Genomic DNA, 6,532 nt, shown 5'->3' with positions numbered 1-6,532 from the left:
AAATATTCAATTTGGAATTTGACGAATAAGAACCTACTTTTTATTAGCTACAACTCTGCTCTTACTGAGTCTACGACTTCATATGTCATATATAAAACATTTTTTTCATTTTTTTATAAACTGTATTTTTGTTATGAATATTTTTTTGACGAAATACTTCCTCATTTCCTCATGAAATATACTTTGTTTGAGAAATGAAAATATTCACGCGCAAATAACTCGAAAAGTATTTACTTGTGAGGTCAAGACTAGTGAAAAAAACTCTATAGTCAATTTATATTTTCAACATTTTTACAGAAAAAAAAATTAATACAGGTATTAATACAGATTAATATGATAGCGACTGTGCGTTAAAATTTTGAATACGGACCACGTAGAATAAGTGCTTGTTCTTGGCTAGCTTCAACAAATTTACGCTAGGCGCGCCACTATACAGGCAGATTTTAAAGGGAACAAAATAATGCACATGGTTTCGTATCTTCCCCCTATATTTATCAATCAACGGTACCAGTATAAACTGAAAAAAAAAATTGGTTGATAAATATTGAGCAGTTTATGGGATATTTAATTTGTTTATAAAAAATTACCATTCTTTCAATTGCAAAACGCGGTTGTTGCCGACAGAGTATACAAGTTTTTAAGGTCTCATTTTTTTTGTTTGTATGTGTATTTTTGATAAATGTATTGACAAATTAAAATTTCAATTAAACACTCCTCCAAAATGGCGTAATTTGTTTAAAACTTGTTTTTTTTTAATAACATCGCCGGGATTGAATATTTTGAAATTATTTTTAGATATATTCGTGTTCCTGGTAGTTTTTGACACATTCACAAAAGAAAAAAATCTAGAACCATTTTTTGCCGAGATAGCTTTTCCAAGTTTAAAAATTCATAATTTGTTTATTTATCAATATTATCATTTAAAAGTGCGTGAGTACATCAAATCTATTAACCCTACTACTTAACAATGCCATGTATACACATGATAAAAACTGTAGAATATTTTGAAAAATAATGATTCATAGCACGAAAACTTTTTGCCTGAAAATTGGCGGAGGAGTAGTTTGCAATATCTCTATTAATAATGGGCCAATTTCAATGTTTTTCTTTTAAATTTGGGTTAGCATATAAAAATAGTAACACCTATCCGTTGCAAGATAATTCGAATGGAATTCCCAGATTAAGAGACTGGGCCGATATCAAGCACAAAATGACTGTACTCCCTTAATGCTGTAACGATAATTGTCACCCTTAGTATTTCGTTACATTAGGTTCAATTTTATTAAATTAAATCAAAATTAAGTTCAAATTAAGATTAAATCCGAAATATCTTGCAACGAATAGTACATGACCCTTTTTGCAATAAATATTCACTAATTTGTTATAAGCAATATTTTATTAAAAATGTTTTTTTCTCCAATATTGTGATAAATAAAAGTTGACACCAAAGATAACCACAAAACAGTATTAAAACAAATGTTTATTTTAAAAATTTAACAAAATAGTAAAATTTTGCTAAAGAAACATAAAACTTTTTTCTTTTGTACAAATCATTTTGGGCAAAATCTCGCAAAGTTAATGTGAATTCAAAAGAAAATATATAAAAAATGGAGGACAACCTCTATATAAATATATTAGATAGGTATATAAGTGAATAAAAATTAACAATTTTTATTCACTTTTTAACTCACATTTTTTAGTGTACTACTTGTTAGATTATATTAGAATACTTGTTAGAATATTGTACAAAGAAAAAAGTCATTAAAAAAAAAAACAATTTTTAATGCTAATTGAGTATTATTTTGTAAATTTTTTTTATAAAAAATCTTTTGTCAATTTTTATTTATCATATATAGAAAAAAATTGTTTATAAGAAATTGACGAATACTTATAGTAAAAAGTGTCATTTAGATGTTATTATTTTTATATGCTACCATAAACTAAAAATAAAACATTGAAATTGGTCCATTATTAACGAAGATATTGGAAAGTACTACTGCACCACTCTTCATGTAAAAAGTTTTCATTTAAGGTCGCTACGAAAATCATTCTTTTTTTAAATATAACAATTTAATCAAGTATATTCAAATGGGAAATAAGCCACAATTTTACCTAAAAATGATTTTATTAACGTTTCGACGCCCAAATCGGGTGTCGTTGTCAAAATACAAAATAATCGTTTGACAACGACACCCGACTTGGGCGTCGAAACGTTAATAAAATCATTTTTAGGTAAAATTGTGGCTTATTTCCCATTTGAATATACTTGATTATAAAAATGCCACAAGAAAATAGCTTTAGAACAACATAACAATTTAACTCTATGTATAAATGACATTCTTAATTAGTAGGGTTGATAGATGTACTCAAGCACTTTAAAATGTTAATATTGATAAATAAACAAATTATGAATTTTTAAACTTGGAAAAGCTATCTCGGCAAAAAATGGATCTAGAAAATTTTTTTTAAGTGTGTCAAAAACTTCCAGGAATACGAATATCCAAAAATAATTTCAAAATTTTTAATCCCGGCGATGTTATTAAAAAACAAATTTTAAACAAATTACACACCAATTTTCAAACACTATTTTGGAGGGGTGTTTAATTGAAATTTTGAGTTGTCAATACATTTGTCGAAAATATACATAAAAGCAAAAAAAAATGAGACCCTAAAAACTTGTATACTCTACTGGCAACAACCGCGTTTTGCAATTGAAAAAATGGTAATTTTTTACAAACAAATTAAATATCTCATAAAGTACTTAATATTTATCATCCATTTTTTTTCGTCTTATGCTGGTACCATAGCGCAACTTTTTCTGCAAAACAAAATGTTTTATAGTGCTTATTTATAATGGAAATAATTTTTTTTGGAAATTTGTTTTTCAATTTTTATTTACAATTATTTAAATAAGTTATGGGTCAAATTTAATTTAGTAAGCCTCATATAAAAGACGGTCTCTTCATCTTTGCAGAAAAAAAAATTTGTAAAAACCTTAATAAAAACATGAATTACCGCAGCAGTTAAAAAAGTAAATGTTGTGCAGAAATTACCCATTTTTAATTATTTAAGCAATGATCCCCTCATATGAATCATATACTTTTTTTAAAAATATCTTTTCTTTGGACCAAAACTTTGATAAAAAATTTATTCCAACCTGTACGTAATTACATTTTGATTTTATTTTATTTGGCTACTATGCGTTCGACATAATACATACCTGCCTAGGTAGTCTCCTCCTGATTTCAATTTTCCCTTTAGTGATTTTTATTTGGTTATAAAACTGCCTAGACTGACCCGTCGTGTGGTTGCTCTGGAGTTGTTTTATCCAATTTTCTAGGTATTGTTTTTTCTCCCTTCGTAACACTTTTCTAGTTTCTGTTCAATTACAGTAGAACCCCGATTATCCGTGCTATGATTTTTTATTACGCAAATTGCATTTTTGAGGTTTTATCGAAATAGAGTCACCGTAAATCACTCAACGGGAACTCTATGCGCCGACAGCGAGACTATCACAATGAAGATTTATTTTTTTTTGTTATCTTTTTATGGCACATACAATATATATGTATAGTCCGTCCGCTATAACTTTTCCCATGCGGTACGATTCATTTTCAATCAAATTAAGTCAAAACAGAAAGTGAAACGTACGCCGATGTGTGTAGTATATAGTATACAAAATGTATATACACATCGACGTTCGTTTCAATTTATGTTTTGACTTAATTTGATTGAAAATGAATCGTACCGCATGGGAAAAGTTATAGCGGACGGACTATATATGAAGGGTGAAGGAAAAAACAGGGAATGTCACACTTTATAAGAAATTGAGATAGGAGTACTGCGAAGGATAAAAACTGGAAATGTCCACGCGTGAAAGGTAAAAACAAGGCGAGTCCACTTGAACAAAAACAAAAATTAACGTTTTTATTTCGAGTTTAATCGTTTAGTTTCCTTTGTTTATGTTTGTTAGAAACTTCTTCTTCTTCTTAGGGTGCCTGTCCGTTCCGTCCGAACGTTGACGATCATTTGATGACTGTTGCACTATGGAATAGTTGTGTTGAGATCTTTCTATAACATGCCCTCAGGTTAGCAAGGCAGGATATTTTTCTTCGTCCTGGGACCTTTTTTCTTCAATTTTACGTTGTAAACTGCATTGGAGTAGCTCGTATCTGCCTTGATTTCTCATTATATGTCCCAAGTACTACAGCTTACTGTTATTCACGATGTTGACCATATCTGCGGTTGTGTTCATCCTCCGTAGCCGTAGTACTTCTTCATTGGTGACTTTGTGCATGGTATCTTCAGGATGCTTCTGTACAACCACAGCTCCAAAGACTGAAGTGTTAGAACACGGCCAATGAAGTTAGTTAAGCGTAATGGAGTTTTCCCAACAAATTAATGTGTGTTTTAAAGCATTCATGTCAATACATGGTGTAACTAAGGGCAACATTGAACACCTACAAAAAAATTTAAAAGCTACAGGAACTTCTGGACAAGACAAACGTGGTAAGCATAGTTCCCAGCAGATAAAGTTGCATCCAGAATCGCGTGAAGCAATATATAACCACAAAGTCTTTTAAAACTAGATTATCCCATTACAGTTTACACGAATCTAAGAAAAAGTATTTACCAGAGAGTTTGAATATTACAAAAATGTTCAACTTGTTTAAAGAAAAACATCCGACTATTGGCCATGAGCCGATGGGTAGAGGGGATTTGACAGCTTTCGCCAGCGCTGTTAGTGGCAGTTTTGTGCATTTATCTGATAAATTCAAATGGCGCGCCATGGGTAGAGGAGAGGGGATTTGACGGTTTTCACCAGCGCTGTTAGTGCAGCGTTGCCACATTTAGTAGATTTCTACTTTTTTGGGTAGATTTTTGATATATTTTAAAAAATTCTAGTAGGCAATATTTATTAGTAGATTTTTGGTATATTTCAACATTTTCTTATGACTAAAATAAAATTTGCTTTTTAATAGTATTTACCCCATTTCTAAATTAATTTTTAGACATTTTGTTACAATTTCCCAATGTCATTACCGAAAATAAGATTCAGTGGTGGGATTCTGTGTACAATTGCTGACACCGCCGACCGCTTTCTATCAATGTCAATATATTTGAATTTTTAGTTTTAATTCAAATATTTTCTTGTTTTACTGTGTCACTTCAGCATCAACTAGCAAAACTAGAAAATAATTCAATTAAAGCTAAAAATTCAAATATTTTCACGACAATTGACATCGATAGAAAGCGAAGTGCAGATATCTATAGTGTACGGAATCTAGCCCCAGGACGTAGAAGATGAATATTAAACAGAAATGAAACTGGATTCTGGTGTAACAATAAACTTGCAGATTTCAAGTAGCAGTGCAATCGTACCTATTTCAGGTGTTATTGAAGAGTTCTGCTATTCGGTGAGCCTGTCAGAAGCTAACGATGGAAAACTAAAATATAATATATATTAGGTACATTCCATGTCAAATCACTCAGGCAAAAAATTTTGGATCTCCGATTTGTCTGAAAATTGGTATATAGCTTCTGCGGGACGTAAAAATAAGATAATTAAGGTCAAAAAATCTTCTTCTTCTTTTTTTCTCAAAATGGTATTTTATGCGATTTCACAGTGATTTTTGGTGTTTATTGAAACAAATTTGCATTTTCTGTCGTAAAGTATCAATGAAAAACATAATATTTTAATAGAAAGGACTCAAAAATGTCATCATATGGCATTATAACAAGTTATTTTGAATCAAAACAAGTTTTTGATCAAATTTTATAGTGTAAAAAATGTTAAAATACCGTTTTTTACATTTTCCTCCATTCCCAAAATACATCATCATTGATTTGTCTGAAAATTTGCCCACCGATAGCCAAAAGATAGGACTCTAAGTGGTTAGAAGGATTTGAATTATATTCCAATACCAAAAAAGTTACATGCAGTAATATCAGACTCAACAGTATATATTAGTCCAGTCGGGATAGCATTTGACCTTGAATGCCGAGCTGCCCAAAATTTTATTTTTCTGATCTTTAGGGGAGTCAATAGTAGCCTAAATTTAAAATCACGAATTAATTCCTCCGTTACGTTTGCCGCCATCTTGATTTTAAAGGAGAACCTGTTTTGCTCAATATCTCCGCCATTTTGAACTTTTCGACAAAAATGGTAGGAACTGAAATTGTTCCAAATAAATCGTATTTACAATTATTACAATTTCTTTCTAACAATTTTTGTCGTGAAGTCGATATTTTTGAGTTAATTGTACTTACAGTAGATGCCTATATTTTTGACTATAATATTGCATGTAACTTTTTTGGTATTGTAATATATAATTCAAATCCTTTTCACCACTTAAAGTCCTATGTTTTGTCTATCTGTGGGCAAATTTTCAGCCAAATCGATTTTGATGTATTTTGGGAATCGAGAAAAATGTAAAAAACGGTATTTTAACGTTTTCTACACTATAAAATTTGATCAAAAGCTTGTTTTGAATCAAAGTAACTTGTTATAATGACATTTTTGAGTCCCTTC

The 6,532-nt window shown here is 30.3% G+C and overlaps 1 long non-coding RNA gene across 1 annotated transcript; it reads right to left on the bottom strand.

The window, feature by feature from the left end:
• Positions 1-3,918: 3,918 nt before the first annotated feature.
• On the bottom strand, positions 3,919-5,078 carry LOC126893178 (uncharacterized). The gene is made up of 2 exons (XR_007701081.1): positions 4,634-5,078; positions 3,919-4,460 (listed from the first exon to the last, which is right to left on the bottom strand). It is a non-coding gene; the product is annotated as an uncharacterized LOC126893178 (long non-coding RNA).
• Positions 5,079-6,532: the final 1,454 nt, after the last annotated feature.

This window comes from Diabrotica virgifera, chromosome 10, assembly GCF_917563875.1.
Source record: "Diabrotica virgifera virgifera chromosome 10, PGI_DIABVI_V3a".
NCBI classification, from domain to species: domain Eukaryota; kingdom Metazoa; phylum Arthropoda; class Insecta; order Coleoptera; family Chrysomelidae; genus Diabrotica; species Diabrotica virgifera.
This window is presented reverse-complemented; position numbering and strand designations above follow the sequence as displayed.